Raw genomic sequence first — 26448 nt, forward strand, 5'->3', positions numbered from 1 at the left:
AGATATGGTGTAAATATCTTTATTGGTGTGAATCCAAGGGCTACTCATGGAGTAGAGTTAGGAGTCCCAGAATTATGTCCTTTCTCCAAGAAGGATTGGAGAAGGGTTTATCGGCAAGTTCCCTAAAGGGTCAGATCTCTGCCTTATCTATTTTGATGGGCGGATGTCACCAGACGTTCAATCCTTTTGTCAGGCTTTGGTTAGAATCAGGCCTTTGTTTAAACCAATTACTCCTCCATGGAGTCTGAATTTAGTTCTCAAAGTTCTTCAAGGGGTTCAGTTTGAGCCTATGCATTCCTTAGATATTAAGTTGTTATCTTGGAAAGTTTTATTTCTTGTTCCATTTCTTCAGCTCGAAGAGTGTCTGAACTTTCGGTATTACAATACAATTCTCCTTACCTTATTTTTCATTCAGATAAGGTAGTTTTACGTACTAACCTAGGGTTCCTTCCTAAGGTTGTTTCAAGCAGGAACATTAATCAAGAGATTGTTGTTCTTTCCCTGTGTCCTAATCCTTCTTCTCAAAAGGAACGTCTTTTGCACAATTTGGACGTGGTCCGTGCTTTGAAATTTTATTTACAAGCGACTAAGGACTTTCGTCAGTCGTCTTCTTTGTTTGTCGTTTTCTCTGGAAAACGTAAGGGTCACAAAGCTATGGCTACCTCTCTTTCTTTTTGGCTGAAGAGTATCATCCGTTTTGCATATGAGACTGCTGTACAGCAGCCTCCTGTAAGAGTTACGGCTCATTCCACTAGGGCTGTTGCTTCCTCATGGGCATTAAAAAATTAAGCTTCTGTAGAACAGATTTGCAAGGCTGCAACTTGTTCCTCTCTTCACACGTTTTCTAAATTTTACAAATTCAATACTTTTGCCTGGCTGAGGCTGTTTTTGGGAGAAAGGTTCTTCAAGCAGTGGTGCCTTCCGTTTATGTTCCCTGTCTTGTCCCTCCCTTATCATCCGTGTACTCTAGCTTTGGTATTGTATCCCACAAGTAAGGATGAAATCCGTGAACTCATTGTGTCTTTAAAAAGAAAAGAAAATTTATGCTTACCTGATAAATTTATTTCTTTTTAGACACAAGTCCACGGCCCGTCCTGTTCTCTGAGACCGGTTATTATTTTTTGTAAACTTCAGACACCTCTGCACCTTGGCTTTTCCTTTCTCTTCCTAACTTTGCTCGAATGACTGGAGTGGAAGGGAAGGGAGGAGCTATATATGGCAGCTCTGCTGTGGTGCTCTTTGCCTCCTCCTGCTGACCAGGAGGTGAAATCCCACAAGTAAGGATGAAATCCGTGGACTCATCGTGTCTAAAGAGAAATAAATTTATCAGGTAAGCATAAATTTTCTTTTTTTTTGTTTTTTTTAATGGGCACTAAAGAGTCGATTGCCCTTTTAAGGGCAATGCCCATACAAATGCCGTTTAAGGGGCAATGGGTAGCTTACGTTTTTTTAGAGTTAGGTCTTTTTTTATTTTGGGGGGTTGTATTGTTAGGGGGTAATTTGTATTTTTTGGTTAAAAGAGCTGTTAAATTTAGGGCAATGTTAGTTTATTTTGGGGTGGCTTTTTTGTTTTTATAGGGGTATTAGATTAGGTTTAATTTTTTTATTTTGGATAATTTTATTTATTATTTTTTGTAATCTTAGTTTTGTATTTTTCCATAATTTTAGACTGTTATTTTTAGGTTGTTGTATTTTTTTAGTAGTGTTAGGATTTTTTAATTTTGTAATTTAGGTTTTTTATTTTAAGTTTATTTTATTTTTTTTAAATAGTAATGTTAGGTTTATTTATAGTTTAAGCTTAGGTTTTACTTATTTCACAGGTAAGTTTTTATTTATTTTAAGGTAGTTATATTGTAAGTTTAATTTAAAGTTAGGGAGGTGTTGGGTTTAGGGGTTAATAGTTTAATTTAGTTTGTCGCGATGTGGGTGTTTGGCGGTTTAGGGGTTAATAGGTTTAGTTGAGTATTTGCGATGCGGGGAGGCAGCGGATTAGGGGTTAATAGTTTTATTTAGGTGTTAGCAGTGTCGCGGTTTAGGGGTTAATACTTTAATTTAGTTATGGCAATGTGGGTGGGAGGCAGAATATGGGTAAATACTTTAATTTAGTGTTGGCAATGTGGGTGGGCGGCAGATTAGGGGTTAATAGGTTTATTATAGTATTTGTGATGCGGGGTGGCGGTTTAGGGGTTAATAGGTAGTTTATGGGTATTAGTGTACTTTGTAATGATTTTTGTTTGGCAAAATCCATAACTACTGGTCTTTGATAGCGGAATCTTGGCGGTATAAGCTATAACGTTAGCAGAATAGACATACCGCACAACCTGTAATACAGGTGAGCTGAATATTCCACACTCAAAAGACTTTTTTTGAGTGCAGAATGGATCGTTGCGGAATAGGCTAAAACGCTAGTGGTATAGCCATACTGCCGCGAATTGTAATACAGATGAGCTGACTATTCCGCTCGCAGAGGCCAATTTTTCAGTGGTATAGCGGTGCCGCACAACTTGTAATCTAGGTGAATGTTTCTTTTAATAGTTACAGCAAGTTATGTTAAAGTATTGGCAGCAGAGTGATTCCCACGCAGATATATGTGAATTGTAGCAGTCTCTGTGTAGTATTACAAAAGGGAAACATTTACTGCAGAAAATCTGCTTCTGATTTAAACCAAGCTGCACTTTATTAAGAGGGTTTAATTATTTTAATAACTGATGGGAATAATATAACTCACAAGAGTGTTTATAAACATTTATGTGTAACTTAAAATAAAGTTACAAACTTCAGAGTAACACTGCTACATGCCTAAGGAGTTGCAGTATGTTCTAGCAGTAGTGTGAATCATGGAACTAAAGGGATACTAAACACAAATTTGTTTATTTCATGATTTAGATAGAGCATGCAATGTTAAGCAACTTTCTAATTTACTCTTATCAATTTTTCATTTTTCTCTTGCTATCTTTATTTTAAAAACAGCAGGAATGTAAACTTAGGAGCAGGCTCATTTTTGGTTCAGCACCATGTTTAGCGCTTGTTGATTGGAGGCAACATTTAGCCACCAATCAGCAAGCTCTACCTACAACACACAGTGGAAGTCTGGAACTCGCTTTAATTTGTTTTGTAATTTTCCCTATGGGCTTTGCACCCAGACTTGTCTAGGATTAACTGTCTGGGGCTCTGGGGACTGTACAGCTGCCTGTGAGTGCTATTGAGCACCTAGGACTGTGCATTTTGATGTGTACCTGGTCCAGTCTAAGAGTGCATTCCACTTCCGTTTTTGTATATATCATGGGATATTACATAAGCCTGTGCACCCTTGGGAGGTTCCCAGTTTGTTTGAGAGCTTGCATAGTTTGGCTGTATTAGGGACCCAGGATGGGGAGAGATTTTGACGTGGTTCTTGGGTTTGACTCACGTAGCCAGATGTGGTAACTAACTCTTCCAGTTTTCTTTCTAATGACATGGTGAGTCCACGGATCATCTTAATTACTGTTGGGAATATCACTCCTGACCAGCAGGAGGCAAAGAGCACCACAGTTAAATACCACTCCCCTTACACACAATCCCGAGTCATTCTCTTTGCTTGTATCAGTTGCAAGGGGGGAGTAAAGTTAGGTGTCTGATTCTTCAATCAAGAGTTTATTTTTTAAGCATAGCAAGTTTGCTCTGGTTTTCTTTGGGGTTTACCCGTAGTCCACGTCAGTCTCTTCAGTAGAGCAAGTGGTGGCTTTTAAGCATTTGGGAACTTGTGAGGTATAATCCCCACTGGGCATCCCAAGTCATTTCATTGCTTGCTGATGTGTGGAGGTTGCCTGTTGTTTTTTTTTTTGTGGGGCTGTTGCTCTGTTTATATTTAAGTTTCTGTCTGAATTTCAGGGACTATAACGTTTGTGTCTCTTTTTGCATTCATTTTGTTAAAAAGTGTTGCTGCAAGATTTATTGTGCAGTTTATTTAAGGATTTTCTAGTTTTAAAAAAAAAGTTTGTTTTAAATTTTATCTGATTTGAACTTAGAATTTTTTATTGATTAAGGTTTTTTCCTTTGGAATAAGATGGACCAAGAGGCCCTGCAAGCTGTTGCTTTTTCTCTACAGGGAGTGCAGAATTATTAGGCAAATGAGTATTTTGACCACATCATCCTCTTTATGCATGTTGTCTTACTCCAAGCTGTATAGGCTCAAAAGCCTACTACCAATTAAGCATATTAGGTGATGTGCATCTCTGTAATGAGAAGGGGTGTGGTCTAATGACATCAACACCCTATATCAGGTGTGCATAATTATTAGGCAACTTCCTTTCCTTTGGCAAAATGGGTCAAAAGAAGGACTTGACAGGCTCAGAAAAGTCAAAAATAGTGAGATATCTTGCAGAGGGATGCAGCACTCTTAAAATTGCAAAGCTTCTGAAGCGTGATCATCGAACAATCAAGCGTTTCATTCAAAATAGTCAACAGGGTCGCAAGAAGCGTGTGGAAAAACCAAGGCGCAAAATAACTGCCCATGAACTGAGAAAAGTCAAGCGTGCAGCTGCCAAGATGCCACTTGCCACCAGTTTGGCCATATTTCAGAGCTGCAACATCACTGGAGTGCCCAAAAGCACAAGGTGTGCAATACTCAGAGACATGGCCAAGGTAAGAAAGGCTGAAAGACGACCACCACTGAACAAGGCACACAAGCTGAAACGTCAAGACTGGGCCAAGAAATATCTCAAGACTGATTTTTCTAAGGTTTTATGGACTGATGAAATGAGAGTGAGTCTTGATGGGCCAGATGGATGGGCCCGTGGCTGGATTGGTAAAGGGCAGAGAGCTCCAGTCCGACTCAGACGCCAGCAAGGTGGAGGTGGAGTACTGGTTTGGGCTGGTATCATCAAAGATGAGCTTGTGGGGCCTTTTCGGGTTGAGGATGGAGTCAAGCTCAACTCCCAGTCCTACTGCCAGTTTCTGGAAGACACCTTCTTCAAGCAGTGGTACAGGAAGAAGTCTGCATCCTTCAAGAAAAACATGATTTTCATGCAGGACAATACTCCATCACACACGTCCAAGTACTCCACAGCGTGGCTGGCAAGAAAGGGTATAAAAGAAGAAAATCTAATGACATGGCCTCCTTGTTCACCTGATCTGAACCCCATTGAGAACCTGTGGTCCATCATCAAATGTGAGATTTACAAGGAGGGAAAACAGTACACCTCTCTGAACAGTGTCTGGGAGGCTGTGGTTGCTGCTGCACGCAATGTTGATGGTGAACAGATCAAAACACTGACAGAATCCATGGATGGCAGGCTTTTGAGTGTCCTTGCAAAGAAAGGTGGCTATATTGGTCACTGATTTGTTTTTGTTTTGTTTTTGAATGTCAGAAATGTATATTTGTGAATGTTATATTGGTTTCACTGGTAAAAATAAATAATTAAAATGAATATATATTTGTTTTTTGTTAAGTTACCTAATAATTATGCACAGTAATAGTCACCTGCACACACAGATATCCCCCTAAAATAGCTATAACTAAAAACAAACTAAAAACTACTTCCAAAACTATTCAGCTTTGATATTAATTAGTTTTTTGGGTTCATTGAGAACATGGTTGTTGTTCAATAATAAAATTAATCCTCAAAAATACAACTTGCCTAATAATTCTGCACTCCCTGTATATTTAAATACTAATGTTGACGTTGAGCCTCCTATCCCTTTTTGTTCCTCTTGTATTGAGAGAACGATACATTACAAGGATAGACTTTTTGATTCTGAGCCTTCATTGTCTAGGGCGGATGTTGCTCAGGAGTCTCCTGTTCAGGCTAATCCGCAGCTTTCTCCTCATACGTCCCAATCTTCTGCAGTGCCCTGTGTTTCGTCTCAGGTTGGTTTTTCCTTGCAGGATATGGCTACCCATATATCATCGGCAGTATCTGAGGCTTTGTCTGCTTTTCCTATGTTACAGGGGAAGCGCAAGAGGAAGTATAAGGTTTCTGATTCTGTTGCAATTGTGTCTAGTGTTTCTTCTCATAAGTCTGAGGAGGAAGATACTTCAGTAGCATCTGAGGGTGAGATCTCGGATTCTGATAGTGTAAATCCTTCTTCTGAACCTGAGGTTGTTTCCTTTAGGTTTAAGCTGGAGCACCTCCGTTTGTTACTCAAGGAGGTTTTGGCTACCTTAGATGACTCTGAGGCGTCAGTCATGGTTATTCCTAAGAAATCTAGTAAACTTAATAAGTTTTTTGATGTCCCTTCCTTGGTGGAAGTTTTTCCTATACCAGATCGTCTTTCAGATATTATTGCACGAGAATGAGAGAAGCCTGGGATTCCTTTTTCCCCTTCTCCAATTTTTAGGAAGATGTTTCCTATTGCTGATTCTATTAAGGTATCTTGGCAGATGGTTCCTAAGGTCGAGGGAGCAGTTTCCACTCTGACCAAAAGGACCCCTATTCATGTTGAGGACAGCTGTTCCTTTAAAGATCCTATGGATAAGAAGTTGGAAGCTTTGCTTAAAAAGATTTATGTTCACCAGGGGTATCAATGGCAACCGGCTGCATGTATTGCTATGGTTACTAGTGCGGCGGCATATTGGTTTGATGCATTGTCTGATTCTATTCAGCAAGATACTCCGTTTGAAGAAATTCAAGATAGAATCAAAGGTTTGAAGTTCGCTAATTCCTTTATTGCATATGCTTCTCTACAGGTCATCAAGTTGGGAGGTAAATTTTCTGGTTTTGCCATTTTAGCTCACAAAACTTTATGGTTAAAATCCTGGTCTGCAGATGTGTCCTCTAAGTCTAAGCTTTTGTCTATTCCTTACAAGGGTAAGACCTTGTTTGGGCCAGGTTTGGCTGAGATTATTTCTGATATTATGGAAGGGAAGGGGCATTCTCTTCCTCAGGATAAAAGAAATAAACAGAAGGATCGGCAGAGTAAATTTCATTCCTTTTGTAACTTCTCTGGTAAATCTTCCTCTTCTTTCTCCAAGCAGGAACAGTTCAAGCCATCTTGGAAGTTAAATCAGTCTTGGAATAAGGGGAAGCAGTCCAGAAAGCCTGTTGCTGACTCAAAATCAGCATGAAGGGTCTGCCCCCAATCTGGGAATGGATCTTGTGGGGGTCAGACTCTCTTTTTCTTCACTCAAGCTTGGCTTTGAGAAGTTTATGATCCCTGGGTGGTAGATATCGTGTCCCAGGGTTACAAACTGGAGTTCAAGAATTTTCCTCCCAGAGGCAGGTTTCTTCTCTCCAGGTTATCTGTAAACCAGATAAAAGGAGATTACATTCTTATGTTGTTTTCAGAATCTTTCCGACATGGGAGTGATAGTTCCTGTTCCAGTTCAGGAACAGGGTCTGGGTTTTTATTCCAATCTCTTCATTGTTCCCAAAAAGGAGGGAACTTTCAGACCTATTTTAGATCTCAAGAGTGTAAACAAGTTTCACAGGGTTCCATCTTTCAAAATGGAAACTATTCGTTCCATTCTTCCTTTGGTTCAGGAAGGGTTAGTTCATGACCAAAGTGGATCTAAAGGATGCATATCTGCATATTCCTATTCATAGGGATCATCACAAGTTCCTAAGATTTGCATTTCTAGACAAACATTTATAGTTTGTAGCTCTTCCTTTTGGTCTGACAACAGCTCCCAGAATTTTTTCAAAGGTCCTGAGAGCATTGTTGGCGGTGCTTCGATTGAAGGGTGTTGCAGTGGCTCCTTATCTGAACGACATTCTAATTCAGGCTCCATCTTTTCAACTAGCAAACTTCCACACTGAGTTGTTGTCTTTTCTGCGCTCCCACGGTTGGAAGGTGAATTTAGGAAAAAGTTCCTTAATTCCGGCTACAAGAGTGGTATTTTTGGGGACCATTAGAGATTCTCTAGAGATGAAAATTTTTCTGACAGAAGCAAGAAAATCAAAGATTTTCAATACGTGTCTTGCTCTTCAGTCCCTTCCTCGGCCGTCAGTGGCTCAGTGCATGGAGGTTATTGGTCTGATGGTTTCAGTCATGGACATCATTCCGTTTGCTTGGTTCCATCTCAGACCTCTGCAGTTATGCTTGCTCAGGCAGTGAAACAGGGATTATGCAGATCTATCTCCTAAGATTGTTCTAGATCAGATGTCCAGAGATTCTCTTCCATGATGGTTGTCTCAGGATCTTCTCTCTCAGGGAACTTGCTTTCGCAGACCTGCCCTGGTGATTGTAACCACGGATGCCAGTTTGCTGGCTGGGGTGCTGTCTGTGGTTCATTAAGGGCTCAGGGTCTATGGAGGAGTCGGTTCTTCCAATAAATGTTTTGGAACTGAGAGCAATTTTTAATGCTCTTGGCCTCAGCTAGCTTTAACCCAGTTTATCAGGTTTCAGTCGGACAACATAACGTCAGTGGCTTACATCGGAGTTCCTTGGCCATGACAAAGGTAGGCAAGATTATTCAGTGGGCGGAACTTCACAACTGTTGTCTGTCTGCTATCCATATTCCAGGAGCGGACAATTGGGAAGCGAATTTTCTGAGCAGACAGACTTTTCATCTGGGGGAGTTGGAACTTCATCCAGAGGTATTATCCTCAGGCTGTTCTGATAGATGCTCTGGCAGTTCTTTGGACTTTCAGTCTGGCATATGTGTTGCCTCCGTTTTGCTCTTCTTTCTCGGGTCATTGCTCGAGTCAAACAAGAGAGGGCATCGGTGATTCTCAAGCCTCCGGTGTGGCCTTGCAGAATCTGGTTTGCAGATCTGGTGGAGATGTCTTCCCGTCCACCTTGGCTTCTTCCATTAAAGAAGGACCTGCTTCTGCCGGGTCCCTTCCTTCATCCAAATCTCGTTTCTCTGAAGCTGACTGCTTGGAGATTAAATGCTTGATTATTTCTAAGCGTGGTTTTTCTGAGTCAGTCATTGAGACTATAATTCAGGCTCGTAAGCCTGTGACTAGGAAAATTTATTATAAGATTTGGTGTAAATATTTGTATTGGTGTGAATCCAAAGGCTACTTGTGGAGTAGAGTTAGGATTCCTAGGATATTGTCTTTTCTCCAGGAGGGTTTGGAGAAAGGTTTATCTGCTAGTACCCTGAAGGGTCAAATATTGGCTTTATCTATTTTATTGCACAAGCGCCTGGCGGATGTGCCAAATGTTAATTCTTTTTGTCAGGCCTTGGTTAGAATTCGGCCTGTGTTTAAGTCTACTACTCCACCTTGGAGTCTTAATTTGGTTCTTAGAGTCCTTCAACAGGCTCCGTTTGAACCTATGCATTCTTTGGATATTAAGATGTTATCTTGTAAGGTTTTGTTTCTGGTGGCTATTTCTTCATCTCAAAGAGTTTTGGAGTTTTCAGCCTTACAGTAATAAATCGCCTTTTCTTATTTTTCAGTCTGATAAGGTAGTTCTGCGTACTGCCTTGGGTTTTCTTCCCGAGTTTTGTGAACTTTATCAGTTCTATATTTTTCTTTCCTCTCTGGAAGGGTTCTAGATGTGCTGTGAGATGTTTACAGGATTGTTATAAAGAATCTGGGGGTATTTCTCCCTGTCTCACGTCCTTTTTAGGATTTCCTGTAGCTATCTCTCTTGAAATGCACAGTGTCTTTAGTAGAAGGGAACTTTCTACTTTTAATCAGAGAACTTAGATCTCTGTGGAGATAATCTAGTTTTCTTTCTGACATAGGTAAGAAGCTGGAGGTTTAATTGTTCATTTAGAGCAATGTCTTGTCTTATTAGACTTGCTGTACTAGCCGCCAGGCATTGTGGCTGAAATCTATGGTCAGCTGAGAAGCCTACCTGTGGTTGAGTGGTACAGCCTAGGCTTTAAATTTCTGCAGTTGCAGATTCAATTCTTTCTGTTTCCTCCAAATACACGCTTCTAGTGTCTCCTTTTAAGGATGAGACTTTGTTTGGGTCATGCCTTTTCAAGTTAAATCTAAATTTTCCTCCCAAGGGCAGATTTCTCTTTCTAGAGTATCTGCAATCAAAGTAGGATGAGAGGCATTCCTTGAACTGGATTCAGGGTCTTCATCTCTGGAAGTGACAGTTCCAGTCCCAGTTTGGGAACGGGATATAGGTATTTACCTCATATATTTCAGATTCTGTCCTTCAAAGTAGTATCCTTTCTTCTTTGGTTCTAGTGGGCCTGTTCATAACGAACTTAGACCTGAGGGATTTATTGTTTCCTTAATCGGAATCTTCTCTTGTTTTTTTAGTTTGCGCCATCCCAGTCAGACCTTTAGGTCTTGGGATATTGCAAGTGTGTTTTTCTGGACAATATATAGTTCAGGTATCATTCTGACTTTGCGCTAACTCTCTTTTAAGAGATCTTGTCAAACTTTCTTTTCTGGGGATGGGAAATTAATCTGGAGAAGAGTTGCCTTGATCTATCCACAAGGGTAATTTATTTGGGTCTACCGCCACAATACCCTGAATGCACCCAATTTCATTTGATCTTTGAAGTTATGCAAAAGACCACCTGGGAACACCAGGTGCGGTATGCTTGGACCTTTGATTCTTTATCTAGGAAATGTCTTTCAGAGGTCAGAAAATCAAGTATTTATTTATTTTCCCTACTCTGCAGTCTTCTGTCTGACCAACAGTAAGTTTTAGTAGCCGGTGGATAGCTTAGCCATCTTGCATCCAGGTGGTTGGAAGTTTGGATTTAGCTGCAGTTGATATTTCTTCACTTTTCTGTGACCCCGTGTATGGAGGGAATTGGTCTGATGGTATTCCATGGACATAATTCCTTTTGCTATTTTCCGTGACATGGAGAACATTTGGATCTGTCTTAAAGGATAGATTTAGATCAGATGACAAGAGACTTTCTTCCGTAGTATTTATTCAGGAGTATCTATCTCCGGGCGCGTGTTTCTGGAGATATTCCTGGGTGATGTGAACACGGATGCCAACCTGCTGGGCTGGTAAGCTGTCTGGGTCTTGTTTAAGGATTATGGACTCGGAAGTGTCTGTTCTCCTCTTTAAGCTAGTAAAAAATAGTTAAGCGCTAAACGCACGGGTTAAATATTATGTAAATATTGCAAGGTATTATTCAAAAAGTGTTTTCTAACGTGTGTTTTAACGTGTCTTTATTCAAAATCAAAATAAAAAACAGATGTTAGTGTAACATCAAAAGTTATTTGTTATATAAAGTAAATGTTAGTATAAGGAAGATGTTAGTTTAACATCATAGAACTATATAGTGAAATGCCTGAGATAAAAACCAAATCTGGTAAATATTATGTAACCAATGCAAAAAGGTAAAAATGTGTCAAAGTGAAACCATTCAAATAAAATCAAAGTAGCAATTTAATAAAATACATATTGAATATATCCACTATACCATATAAAATGAAAGGGACGTCTCCTTTATAACAATTTTTCTAATACTTTGCCAAGTGACAGTGGTAAAACTTAGCTGAAATAATGTACTTGCGCTTAAAAGAGCCTTGGCCTTAGGCTATGAAAATATCTTGACGAAGTTTAAAATATGAAAGCGATATTCGTGCTCTTTTAGAGGACAAACAAAGAGCGCTATTAGCGGTAGCAGAAAGACCAAACACAGTGTGTTGTGTGGCGGGTAAGCTCACTCCTCCTGTGTGGTGTGTGAGGCGTTACCGACTGTGAGTGGGTGGCGGCTTTTATGTGATGATTCTGACGTCACGTGTAGATTTTTAAATGTAAAAAGCAGCCGGAGTAGCTTATGTAGATGAAAACTTGTTAGAAATGCATTATTGCACACAGATAGATTTGCAATAATAATAGATAGACAGATAGATTGCTTATTAATTGCCTTTATTAAGGACTTTGTGTTGTGCCTCTAATGGTACAAAGAAGGACTCTATAAGTTGCTATATAGTGACCGCAAAGACCACCTACAAACTTCATAAAGTTACTGTGGAGTTTTTTCTACATTATTTACCGACTTCAACAAAGGAGAAAAAGGAATATAGTCACCATCCGTGACCGCTAAGATCATCTGCAAAATTTCCCCCAGGACTTCCTTTGAAGCTAAGGAATAGGGGTCCAAGTAAAGAAAACAAACCCATTTATTTTTTTAAGTGGTTTGGGCTTTATTGTTTAAATTGCCTATAACAAGGATATCAAGAATTCTTTAGTCGCTACTTGCGACTGTCAAGCCCGTTAATACAATCTATCAGTTTAAGTTCTGCATCTCCACTATAGATCATCATCTACAACAATCGATAAAGAGAGAACATAGTCACAATCTGTGACCGCCAAGACCATCTGTATTTTCCCCCAGGACCTCCTTGTTTGTTAAGGAATAGGGGCTATTACCAAAGAACCGGAACTATTTGTTTGCAATAATACATTCCTAACAAGTTTTCATCTACATAAGCTACTCCGGCTGCTTTTTACATTTAAAAATCTACACGTGACGTCAGAAGCATCACATAAAAGCCGCCACCCACTCACAGTCGGTAACGCCTCACCACACAGGAGGAGTGAGCTTACCCGCCACACAACACGCTGTGTTTGGTCTTTCTGCTACCGCTAATAGCGCTCTTTGTTTGTCCTCTAAAAGAGCACGAATATCGCTTTCATATTTTAAACTTTGTCAAGATATTTTCATAGCCGAAGGCCAAGGCTTTTTTAAGCGCAAGTACATTATTTCAGCTAAGTTTTACCACTGTCACTTGGCAAAGTATTAGCAAAATTGTTATAAGGGAGACGTCCCTTTCATTTTATATGGTATAGTGGATATATTCAATATGTATTTTATTAAATTGCTACTTTGATTTTATTTGAATGGTTTCACTTTGATACATTTTTTTACCTTTTTGCATTGGTTACATAATATTTACCAGATTTGGTTTTTATCTCAGGCATTTCACTATATAGTTCTATAATGTTAAACTAACATCTTCCTTATACTAACATTTACTCTATATAACAAATAACTTTTGATGTTACACTAACATCTGTTTTTGATTTTGAATAAAGACACGTTAAAACACACGTTAGAAAACACTTTTTGAATAATACCTTGCAATATTTACATAATATTTAACCCGTTCTTTTAGCGCTTAACTATTTTGTACTAGCTTTTTGCACATCACGTTTTCTAGGAGGGGAAATCACTAGTTGAGCAGGGTTCTTATATCCTCTAAGCGCTTCTACTTTTCTTCTCTGTTCTCCTATTTAAACATCTTGGAGTTGAGAGCAATTCGCAATGCTCTGATGACATGACCTCAGTCGTCCCTAGCTTGGTTTCAGTCGAACAATATCACCTCTAGGGTTTATATCAACCATAAGGGAGGAACTAGGGGTTCCTTAGCCATGTAGCAGGTGACTTGGATTGTTCAGTGGGAGGAAGCTCACATTTGCTGTCGGTCATCCACTTTCCAGGGGTGGACAATTGGAAGTCGGACTTCTAAACAGACTGATAATTCATCCCGGGGAGTTAGCATTCCGGAAGTGTTCTCTAGGGCGTTTCGACAGAACTCCAAGTTTCGAAGGTACGGTTTATGGTCATGGGATCAGCAGACCATTCTGATAGATGTTCTGACGTTTTTCTTGGATTTCAGTCTTGCATACCTTTTTTTTTTGGTTCTCTTTCCACGAGTCATTACTCATATTTTCAGATGAGAGCGGCGGTGATTTTATTAGCCCCTGCGTGACCTCGCAGGATCTGGTATGCAGACCTAGTGAAAATGTCGTCTCTCCACCTTGGAGACTACCTCTGAGGAAGGATTTCTGATTCTTGGTCTTTTTCTTCATCTAAATTTCTGAAGCTGACTGCTTGAAGATTGCACGCTTAGTTTTGTCTAAGCGGGGGGGTTTTCTGAATTTTTTATCCTTTCTCTAGGGTGGTCTGGAGAAGGGTTTGTCAGTCAGTACCCTGAAGGGTCAGTTTTCTGCATTGTCTTTTTTGCTACATAAGTCTCTAGTGGACGTGCCAGATGTGCAATCTTTTTGTCAGGCACTGGTCTACATCAGGCCTGTGTTTAAGTCGGTTGCTCCCCCTTAGGGTTTTGCCCTTGTTCTTAAAGTTTTGCAGTAGGCTCTGTTTGAACCTTTACTTTCCATAGATATTAAGTTGTTATTTTGGATGGTTTTGTTTCTCATTGCTATCTTTTCTGCTTGGAGAGTCTCGGAGCTCTCAGTTTTGCAGTGTGATTCGTCTTATCTTATCTTTCATGCAGTTAAGGCAGTTATTCGTACTAGTTAGGTTTTCTTCCAAAGTGGTTTCGGATAGATATATTAATCAGAAAATTGTTGTTCCTTCTCTGTGTCCTTATCTTTCTTCTCATAAAGAACTCTGATGTTGTGCATGCATTTATTTTCTATCTACAGGTGACTAAGGATTGTCGACAGATTGCTGTTTGTTTCTCTGGGAAACATAAAGGTCAGAGAGATTCAGCTACTTCTCTTTCTCTTTGGTTGAGTAGTATAATGCATTTGGTTTATGAGACTGCTGGACAGCAGCCTCCTGAGAGAATTTCAGCTCATTTCACTAGGGCTGTCTCTTCTTCTTGGGCTTTCAAGAAGGGCGTTTCTGTAGAACAGATTTGCAAGGCTGCAACTTGGTCCTCTCTGCATACTTTTTCCAAATGTGATATTTTTGTCTCAGCTGAGGCTTCTTTTGGGAGAAAGGTTCTTAATGCAGTGGTGCCTTCTGTTTAGGTTACCTGTCTTGTCCCTCCTTAATCATCTGTGTCCTCTAGCTTGGGTATTGGTTCCCACTAGTAATTGATGATTCCGTGGACTCACCATATCTTAGGAAAGAAAACATAATTTATGCTTACCTGATAAATTTATTTATTTACGGATATGGTGAGTCCATGGCCCACCCTTTATTTTAATACAGTTATTTTTAACTAAAAACTCACCATATCCGGAAAGAAAGAAATTTATCAGGTAAGCATAAATTATGTTTTTGCTTCAGCAGAGGCTTCTTTTGGGAGAAATGTTCTTCATGCAGTGGTGCCTTCTATTTTGGTTAAAGGACCAGTCAACACAGTGGATTTGCATAATCAACAAATGCAAGATAACAAGACAATGCAATATCAGTTAGTCTGAACTTCAAATGAGTAGTAGATTTTTTTCTGACAATTTTAAAAGTTATGTCTTTTTCCACTCCCTCTGTACCATGTGACAGCCATCAGCCAATCACAAATGCATACACGTACCATGTGACAGCCATCAGCCATTCACAAATGCATACACACTTATTCTTGCACATGCTCAGTAGGAGCTGGTGACTCAAAAAGTTTAAATATAAAAAGACTGTGCACATTTTGTTAATGGAAGTAAATTGAAAAGTTGTTTAAAAGGGCATGCTCTGTCTGAATAATGAAAGTTTAATTTTTTTTTTTTTTTTTTAAATATTTTTTTTTATTGAGATTCATTCAAGGCAAACAAGGCATACATGTCAATTGAGGTTATACAAACAAGTATTTTCCACAAATTAAATTATTACTCACTAGGAAGTTTAGTCAAAGCGTTAATGTGTGCCATAACAATAATAGATTAGATAATATGTTCATTGCCATTAAAACTCTATACCTTCAAAACAAGCTAGAAGGCCACTCAAGGGCCCTTACAGAACTCTAAATAGAACCAAAGAAGGTAACTTCTAAAAGTATGGAGACCACTTTTTGATCCCCTGTGAAGAGTCTCTATTTTCTGGTTTTATAGGGTTCAAATCTATAAAGTAAACTTAAACTGAAAAACTTACCTAGAACCCTTAACTTAATAAAGGATAAGGGCCTCTCTTGTGCCCAATGAGGGAAGTACTATGATCTGCAGTACAAGCAGAGCAGAAATATAAACAGCAATAAGAGTAAGCAACTGCTAATTATAGGGGTATTAGGTCTCCAGTGTGAATCTGTCGGGGGGGGGGGGGGCGCCCACCTTAGAGGCTGCAATGACATTCACTAACTAATATTTGGAGGACATGCATCTAATTAAACTAGCCATCTAGGTAGGTATGAAGGAACTATTCCATAGCCAAGTAAGCCAAACCCTGCCCAGAATAGCCTGAATTTTATTAGCCAGGTGTAGGCTATTGTTTCTGCAGAAATATGTGCCATATGGAATAGATGCTGTTCAGGGTCAGTACCTTATAGGCTAATTATCCTGACTGACTCTCCACTGCTATAGAGGGTGTATGTGGGTGTCTAGCTACCTCACTGTCCAATTTTATCCCTCTCTGACCTAAGTACAGTTACGTGGGTTGAGATTGTCTAGCCATCTCGGCCGCAGACAGCTCGACAAAGACTAAACATATACCGGGCTCAAAATGTACATACTGAGGCTAGCAGAGTATGGCGTCATGGGCCATGTGCTATAGTATCCCTGTCTAACATTTAACTATCCTGTGGCCCAATAGACGATTTTAAACATATACCGATAAGGTGTAGGCACTATAGACAGGGTAACTCTTGTAATACTCTTGTAAAACATTTAGATATATACAGTAATGTCATAGGAATAAGGTGCAGGTAGGAAATTAATATAGGCTGCCTCTGACTATGTTATTTAAGCTGTTCAGATTTAAATTAAAACAAGTTAAGCATATCTATATATACACATTAAAGTGGTTAAAGAAATAAAATCCACATATAGAAATAAAATCCACATATAGAAATAAAATTCACATATAGAAAGAAATCTGCCCCACAGAATACGAGCACAACAAAGAGCACATGTGAACTTGTATCCCTCCATCCCCCAAACTGATGATTGCAGTCTTTAGGAGCCCACTAAAGTTAGCTGGGCATATGGGCAGCAGACATTAGTTTTAAATCATAGAAACATAACATCAATATTGTCCAGCAAATCCTCATGAATTAGAGTGTTAGCAGTGTCTATAATATTAGTAACTTGAGCCGACTAGGGATCTGCAAAATCTAACGTGAAGTTGTCATACACAAGTCCCAAGGAACACTCATAAATGACTTGCCTGTAGACAGAGTGTAAGAATGAACTGTCTATCCTACTCCTTCTCTCTGAAAATATTGTGAGTTAAAAGCTCTTCTCTTGTATTGGGGGTACTCAGAGGTTAAAAGTTCTGTTCGAACAGATGCCTCATCTAGGGGCTTCATTTTCAGAAGGCTGCTGGCTGTCTGCACCTCTAAGCCGGTGATGGGGAATACCGGGTTCCTGAGGTGCATATCTTCCACCATTTCTCTCTTCCACAAAGGGGGTAAAGTTGCGATCCGTCTATTAGCTGTAGCCACTAAACATCGCCAGCTCACCTGTAGGTTGCGCTCCTCATGTGAGCCCGGCTGCTGATCCGTGAGCGGCTTTAGTGGAGATAATGCGGTCACAGACTTAATCGGGTAAGTTAGGGCCTCAGCCTTCTGCGTTGTAAGCAATGTAGAACTTGGTTCTGGAAAGGCCCCCAGCCCCTTGCCAGCTAGCAATCTAGTTCCAATGCCGACCATGCTTATTGCCCCAGTTCTCTGCGGGGGCTCTGTGGTGATCGATAACTGCAGGATCTTACATAGCTCCCGTTCTAACCCCTCAAAGTGTCTCCGGATGCAAGACTGCATCTCCTCTTCCCAGCGATCAATAGCGGCCATTACTGTCTCCATAGCAGGCTCTCACCCCTTCCTGGATGGGTTTGCTCAGATTGCAAGGTAATATATCCAAAACTGTTTCTGCTCCGATTTTTAGGTTTACGACTTCCCTCAAATCTACAGCTCAGAACGGCTGTTATACCCGGACAGACCGGGGGGGTTAGGCAAAGGCCTCAGATGCATATGCGTTGCGACTGCAGGCCTGCCGTTCCGGTACCTTAGCACACGAGTATTAGGCTTCTTGACGGCTTAGTTTATTCCCACAAAGATAATATTTCAGATCAGACAGAAATTTAGTGTGAATGAAGTAGATATACACTGATAAGCAGCAGGTTCATCAGCGAGCCCTCAGAGCAATAAAGTAAGTCGGCCATCTTGGTCGCAGCCCGGAAGCATCCCCATGAAAGTTTAATTTTGATTGAGTGTCCCTTTAACTGTCTTGTCCCTCCCTTATCATCCGTGTCCTCTAGCTTGGGTATTGGTTCCCAACAGTAATTAAGATGATCCGTGGACTCACGGTGTCATTAGAAAGAAAACATAATTTATTCTTACCTGATAAATGTATTTATTTCTTGACATGGTGAGTCCACGGCCCGCTCTGTTTTTCAGACAGTTTGCTTTTCTATAAACTTCAGGCACCTCTGCACCTTAGAATACTTCCTTTCTCCTTTCCCTTTGGTCGAATGACTGGGGATTGTGGTTAGGGGGAGTGGTATTTAACAGCTTCTGCTCTTTGCCTCCTCCTGCTGGTCAGGAGTGATATTCCCAACAGTAATTAAGATGATCCGTGGACTCACTGTGTCAAGAAATAAATACATTTATCAGGTAAGAATAAATTATATTCTTTTTTTTTAAATTTTCTTTATTGAAATCACAAATGTACATTATGTCAAGTTATAACAGATTATGGGTTAAAGCATCTCAACATGGTAGAAGTGTTGTAGGATTAATTTTATTATTGCAAGAGAAAAAATTCCTGTAAAATGAATATATTCGATCCAACATAAGTAACATCAAAGGATAAAGGGGTAGTCCATGTGATTTCCATTTTTCTCATTTTGTCTTCAACTTAAAACATTCAAACAAATAAACCTTATAACTAATTAACAGATAACTAATGTTTAAATGAGGTTATATTGACATCAAGATACACAGCTGTGCAGGTTGATGTAGAGGACAGATGGGTGGGTGCCTATCATCAAAGATTCGGTCTTGTGGACCAAATGGTCTAATGCTCCAGTTTTGATTTTTTTATTTTAATATTTTTTTATTTAAAGTTTCAAGAACATATACATCAGCTTTATCGATTCAATGATCATACATAACTTTAGACAATGTATCAAGATATATTACCAAAAATATAGTTTTGTCAAACAGTTTCATCGCCAGAAAGAAGAGAACCTTGTCTGCTGGGTAAAATATGAGTCTAGAAAGACTATGCATGTCAATATTTGGACAATTAGGCAGTCAAGTAGGTATGTGACTAAACAATTAAACAATCAAACAATTAGATATTAGAACATAGAAATGGTTTATCTATCGACTTATTAAGTTATTAATGTACCAGTGTACCAGTCGTTGAGAAGGAATGGTTACCTTGATTTAGTTTGAGGCGCTCCTTTTGAGGTTTAAGTAATCTGAGAGGTAGGAGGACCAACTGTACCCTTTAACTTATATTAACATTAAAATTCGACCTTATCTGTCTTCTTCCATCACCCATGGCTATACCGGTTCTGTATTTAAGTATGCTTCCCATAGAAATGTAATCGTCCTGTCGGTTTGTATGTCCGTAATGATATTTTTCTAACTGTAAGTGATGTGTTACTGTTTCTTTCCAAGTCTTGACTGTGGGGAGGTCCGTTTTTTTCCAGTTTAGTGGTATTAATTTTTTTGCGGAATTAATCATTAGGGTTAGTAGTGCTAGTCTGAACTTACATTTAATTTTGGGGAAATAGTTGAATAAATACATCCAGATTGTGTAGGGTAAAGGGACTGTTATAATTTGCTCGATTTCTTTTCTAATAGATTCACAGTATTTCTTAACAATTGGGCATTGCCACCATGTATGAAACATGGTGCCCGTTTCTTTGCAGCCTCTCCAGCATGTTGCCGGGGTGGTAGGAAAAAGTTGGTGCAACCTCACAGGGATGTAATACCATCTGCATAACAGTTTCATATTAATTTCTAATGTGGATATGGAAGATGAGGATCTACTCATACACAGAAAGACATCTAGCCATGTTTGCGGGGGCAAGATATCATTTATCTCTTCCTCCCATTTAGCAACATAGGAGGGCAAAGTATTAGAGTAAGTTGTTGCTATCTGCTTATAAGTGAGAGAGAGAATGCCTCTGCTAGGATGCGCTGTCCTGCACAGGTTTTCAAAGGGGGTGAGGGTACGCATTAAATATATCTTAGAAAGATGTGTTGTGCTCCAGTTTTGATTTTAATCTTAGCTGAGTGCTTGCAATTGAGTGCCAGACTTCCTCTGTGTGTTGTGTTAATTTGTTTTGTAAGCTTCACTATGGTCTTTGCACCCATACTTGTCTGGGGTTAACTGCCTGGGGCTCTGGGGACTGTACAGCTACCTGTTAATGCCATTGAGCACCCATGGCTGTGCATTTTGCAGGGTCTTACTTGGTCCAGTCTGAGAGTGCAGTCCACTTCCGTGTTTTGTATGTATTATGGGAGATTACATAAGCCTGTGTACCCTTGGGAGGTTCCCAGTTTGCTTGAGAGCTTACATTGTTTGGCTGTATTAGGGACCCAGGTTGGGAGAGACCTTGATGTAGTTCCTGGGCTTGACACATTTGGCCAGATGCGGTAACTAACTCTTCCATTTTGCTTTTAATCTTAGCTGAGTGCTTGCAAGTGAGTGCTATAATTTCTCTGTGTGTTGTGTTAATTTGTTTTGTAATTTTTTCCAATGGGCTTTGCACCCAGACTTGTCTGGGGTTAAAGTGATGGTAAATCCTAGCGTTTCTGAAACGCTAGGATTTACCATTGGAACAAATAAAGGGGACGTTCAGTCATGAAGTATAAAATGACGTTTTCACCTCTTAGCCAATAGCCGTGTGGGAAATCCTGCTTGGCGCTGACTGGCATTTTAAATGCATTTTATAATGGTATAGTTAATTTGGGGTGAATAAACACTAACATAGAGGCTCTCACATATCCTGCCTTGCTAGTAAGTACTGCATTGGTCTATACATTTGATGGACTTAGGGTATTATAGTAAGCATTGTCTTGTATGTCTTTTTATGTATTAACACTGAGGGGGTAGAGTTATGGGTATATAAGGTGGTTTGATGCACTGTCTAATTTAAAAAAAAATTCATGGATGTTGGTCTTGACAAGAGCTCCACGTTAACCTGTATTTTTATATTGGCTTAATACATTTTGTACTTTTTTTAAGAGGTCCTATGAGTACCTTATACTAGGCGATAAGCCTCCCCAGAGGGCAGTCTATTTTTTTAAAGTGATGTAAAATATAAAAAAAATTAAAAAAAAATGTAAAATTACAGAAAATAAACGTAATTATCCAAAATATTTTTTTTTTTTAAACCTAATCTAATACCCCTATAAAAATAAAAAAGCCCCTCCAAAATACCCCCCAATCTAACACTAAACTACCAATAGCCCTAAAAAGGGCCTTTTGTAGGGCATTGCCATAAAGCTCTTTTACCTAAATAAAGTACAAATTACCCCTAAAAGTAACCCCACCCACACAACCCCCCAAAATAAAAAAAAACGAAGTTTAAAAAAACCTAAGTTACCCGTTGCCCCTAATGGCTCTTTTGCTGCCCATTAAAATAAAAAAAAACTAATTTAAAAAAAAAACAACCTATGTCCGGCGGTGAAGGTCTTCTTCTAGGCGGCGACATCTTCATCCAGCGCGGAAAGTGCAGACATCCATCTTCATCCAGGAGTGGCGGTCGTGCAGACATCCAGCGTGGAGGATCCTCTTCATGTGATCACTGCCGCACACTGAAGATTGAATGCAAGGTACCCCATTTAGGTACCTTGCATTCCTATTGGCTGAAATTTGGAAATCAGCCAATAGGATGAGAGCTACTGAAATCCTTTTGGCTGTTCAAATCAGCCAATAGGGTTTCAGTAGCTCTCATCCTATTGGGTGATTTCAAAATCTAAGCCAATAGGAATGCAAGGTACCCCAATATAAATGGGGTACCTTGCATTCAATCTTCAGTGTGCGGCTCCGCAGCCATCTCTGCCCCGTGGCCAACTCTGCTTCGCGTCGCCTTTGCTCCGGATGAAGATAGAAGAGGTCCCCGCACTGACTTCAGGAATGGTGAGTACCTATTTCGGGGTTAGACTTAGGATTTTTTTTTTGTGGGGGCTTTTTTTAGATTAGGGCTTTTTATTTTAATGGGCAGTTAAAGAGATGATTGCCTTTTTAAGGGCAATGAACATACAAATGCCCTTTTTGGGGCAAAGGGTAGCTTAGGTTTTTTTAGACTTAGGTTTTTTATTTTGTGGTGTTGTGTGGGTGGGGGGTTTCCTTTCAGGGGGTAATTGGTACTTTATTTAGGTAAAATAGCTGATCGCTTTAGGGCAATGCCCTACAAAAGGCCCTTTTAAGGGCTATTTGTAGTCTAGTTTTAGATTAGGGGGTGTTTTTATTTTGGGGTTGTTTTTTTTATTTTTATAGGGGTATTAGATTAGGTTTAATTTTTTTTATTTTGGATAATTTTGGGGGGTTTCTGTAATTTTAGATTTTTTTATTTTTTGTAATATTAGATTTTTAATTTAGTCTTAGGTTTTTTTAAAAAAAGGTTAGGATTTTTTATTTTAATTGTATGTTAGTTTATTTTTAAAATGTTAATTAATTTATTAATAAGATAGTTTTTTTATTTTATGTTATTGATTTCAACTTAGGGGGTGTTAGGTTAGGGGGCTTATTGATTAGATTAATTCTTTGCGTTGTGGGGGGTTGGCGGTTTAGGGTTAATATTGTAATTAGGTAGTTGGCGTTGTGGAGGTTTAGGGGTTAATAGTGTAATTAGGTAGTTTGTGTTGTGGGGGTTTGGCGGTTTAAGGGTTAATATTTTAATTATGATATTTGCGTTGTTGTTTAATTTGTGGATTGGGGTTAATCACTTTATTATTTTGCAATGTGGGGGTTGGCGGTTTAGAGGTACATTTTGTTTGTAAATATTTTGCGCGGGCAGTTAGGTTTTTTTGTTAAAACTTCGCGCAGGCGGTTAGGTTTTTTCTTGTTAATACTTCGTGCGGGCGGTTAGGTGTTTTTTTTTAATACTTTCTGCGGGCGTTTATGGGGTTTTTTGTTATTATTTTGTGTGGGCGGTTAGTTGTTTTTTTGTTAATACTTCGTGCGGGCATTTATGTTTTTTGTTAATACTTCGTGCGGGTGCTTAGGTGTTTTTTCGTTAATACTTCATACGGTTGTTTGTTTTTTTTGTTATTATTTTGTGTGGGCGGTTAGTTGTTTTTTTTGTTAATACTTTGTGCGGGCATTTATGGTTTTTTGTTATTATTTTGTGTGGGCGGTTAGTTGTTTTTTTGTTAATACTTCGTGCGGGCATTTATGGTTTTTTGTTAAAACTTTGTGCGGGTGCTTAGGTGTTTTTTTGTTAATACTTCGTACGGTTGTTTGTATTTTTTGTTATTATTTTGTGTGGGCGGTTAGTTGTTTTTTTTGTTAATACTTCGTGCGGGCATTTATGTTTTTTTGCTAATACTTTGTGCGGGTGGTTAGGTGTTTTTTGTTAATACTTCGTACGGGCGTTTATGGGTTTTTTGTTATTATTTTGTGTGGGCGGTTGTTTTTTCTTTTTTTGGTTAATACTTAGTGAAGGCGGTTAGATTTTTTTTGTTAATACTTCATGCGGGCAGTTAGGTGTTTTTTGTTAATATTTTGTGAGGGCAGTTAGGTTTTTTTGTTAATACTTTGTGCGGGCGTTTTTGTTTTTTTTGTTAATACTGCGTGTGGGCGGTTATTGTTTTTTTTAATACTTTGTGCGGACATTTATGTTTTTTTTGTTAATAATTCATGCGGGCGGTTATGTTTTTTTTATTTCATGCAACCGGTTAGGTCTTTTTGTTATTATTTCGTGTGGGCAGTTAGGTGTTTTTTTTTTTTAATATTTTGTGCAAGCGGTTAGGTGTTTTATTTTTGTTAATGCTTCCTTTGGTGCGTAGCCTACATTATTTTGGCTGCACACGCAGCAACAGTAAACAGTGAAGCCTCAGGATTTTTTCAAACGTGCCAAGTTTAATTAACGTTTTGAGAAAATCCTGAGGCTTCACAGTTTACTGTTCTATACAAATTTTGAGTGTTTAGCTCAGGTAGTTGTCCCAGGAGGGCAGATTCATATTTGGTTTTGTATATATATATATATATAGATAGATAGATAGATAGATAGATAGATAGATAGATAGATAGACACAAAATCAAATTATTGCACTCACAGGACTTTGGAACTTTTTCGAGGATACAATCCCCTTCATCAGTATATATATATATATATATATATATATATATATATGTGTGTGTGTGTGTCTGTGTATATATATATAGATAGATAGATAGATAGATAGATAGATAGATAGATATGGAGAAGACCACACTCACTGGATTTAGATGTTGTCAGGCTTTAATGCAGTCTTCTCCTTTTTTTTTTACCACTAGTACACCTGCACCCTGGTTGTGGTCCAAGTTGTTAGTAAGAGTGCAGATCCCCACCATGTTAGTTTTATATATAAATTGGCTAGAAATGTACATTAATGCCTAGAGTTTAAGTTCTCAATCAAATGTTAAAAAGCAAAGAAATTACGAACTTAAACTGCCCCCGCCCTGTGTGCTTTGCATGACATCATTAATGACATCACTGATTAAATCACACACTAGTTATATCACCTATGACATCATAAATTGCATCATCAATTGCATCAGTAGGGACACAACCCCTGACATCATTGTTCAAATCAGAGAAATTATATTTTCTTAAAGTAATACACCCTTATATTTTCTTCCCCTCACAGCCACTACATCCTCAAAGTGATCTCTTTTCCCTTTTTAACCCTCTTTTCTTTTCCCTAGCCCATATCATCTGTACACACAAGCACTTACTCATTCCTCCCTCTCATTTCCTTTCCCTCACACACAGCCTTGCCTTCTGTGTTACCCCATCTGTCAACCACAACTAGATCAATCCAGCACCTGATGACCCTCAAATACTCTAATATGTACCTGTACTTCTCTCAGTAGCCCTACCCTTCCCACACTAGTCTATCTTGAACCCTCCCTCTTACATACAGAGTCCTCCTCATCCTTTCCATTAATCACAATCTCTTTCACCCTTATCTTATTCTCTCCTAGACATCAGTCTTCTCATCCTCAAGCTACTCTGAGACAAGCTACTCTTCTTTACCCTTTCTTGCCCTTATTCTACACACACAACTTCTTCTGCCCTCTTGTTTTTTATTGTACAACAGTAACTCCCAGAGATTTAGAGCTCCAGCACTTGTCTTGTGTTTAGATTGGTGCACACTGTAAGTCTCTGCACTTAGACCTTATCAATACAATATATGACACCAGCACTTCTTCAATTCTTTAAAAAATAATAAATATTTTTGAAGAATTGGAGTGCTGCTGTGATATATTGGATTGATTGTATTGTACAACACCCCTTGCTTACTCACCTTACCTCCCACAGCATTTTCCTCCTTCCCCCTAACACAGTGAAGCCTCCTGACCATCTTACACTTATAATACATGATCCCTACTTGCCCTCTCAGTTTACAGTTAACACATTTTATACAATAAATGAAGTCAATACAAACAACATAATAAAATGTCTCTCTACACACTTTTTTGTCTAAAGGAAATTTGCATACATTTCTACACGTTGCTGTTTATGGTGGTACCATCCATAACATCATTAAACAATTTCTCAGATTTGTAGGATGATGTCATGGGTTATTTCACTAGTTATGTCATTGATGATGTCATAGGTGATGTCACTAGTGGTGTCATTGATTATGTCAACAACAATGACGTGTGATTTAATCAGTGATGTTATTGAAGATATCATGCAAATCACCCAGGGCGGGGGCAGTTTAAGTTTGGAAATTCCTTGCTTTTTAACGTTTGATTGAGGACTTAAACTCTAGGCATTAAAGGGACATGGTACACTAGATTTTTCTTTGCATAAATGTTTTGTAGATGATCCATTTATCTAGCCCATCTGGGTGTGTTTTTGTAACCATGTATAGTTTTGCTTATTTTTAAATAACATCCTGCTGATTTTCAGACTCCTAACCAAGCCCAAAAATTTTAGATGTATACAGATTTCAGATTGCTTCTCTTTGTATAATGGGTCTTTTCATATGCACCCCTTTCAGTGGGTGTTCCAGACTTAACAACAGTGCTAAATTGGGAGCATCTAGTTTTTAAAAGGTTTTATACTGAATTTTTAGATCAGTATCTGTGCATATTATGCTTTATAGTAGTGTATATTATATGCAGTTATATGAAAATTGGTGTATACTGTCCCTTTAATGTAATTGTTTTTTGCCAATTATTTTGCTTGTTTTTTTTAATTTTCAGGAAAAATCACACACATATGCACCATGCAAATTTTTGTAAATAATAAAAATAAATATACATTTAAAAAATGCACAGTTAGTATAAGAATGACCAATAAAAAATAATTAAGATCATACAGCAATTAGTATTTAAATCCATAGCTATCAAAATAATCTTAAATACTACCAACACCACTGAAAATAATTAATATCTATGAGGCCTATTTATCAAGCCGTCAACCGCAAATGCGCTGGAATTCCACTGCGCAATTGTGGCAAGCTTGATTCACATCATTTATCAAAGCCTACAGACCGGCAAAAGTTGAAATCTGTGACGTAACATATGATCCGCTGGTCTCAATCCGACACAGATCGATGCTTACGTCATTACAGATGT

The sequence above is a fragment of the Bombina bombina genome, chromosome 2, assembly GCF_027579735.1.
Source record: "Bombina bombina isolate aBomBom1 chromosome 2, aBomBom1.pri, whole genome shotgun sequence".
In the NCBI taxonomy this organism is placed as follows: domain Eukaryota; kingdom Metazoa; phylum Chordata; class Amphibia; order Anura; family Bombinatoridae; genus Bombina; species Bombina bombina.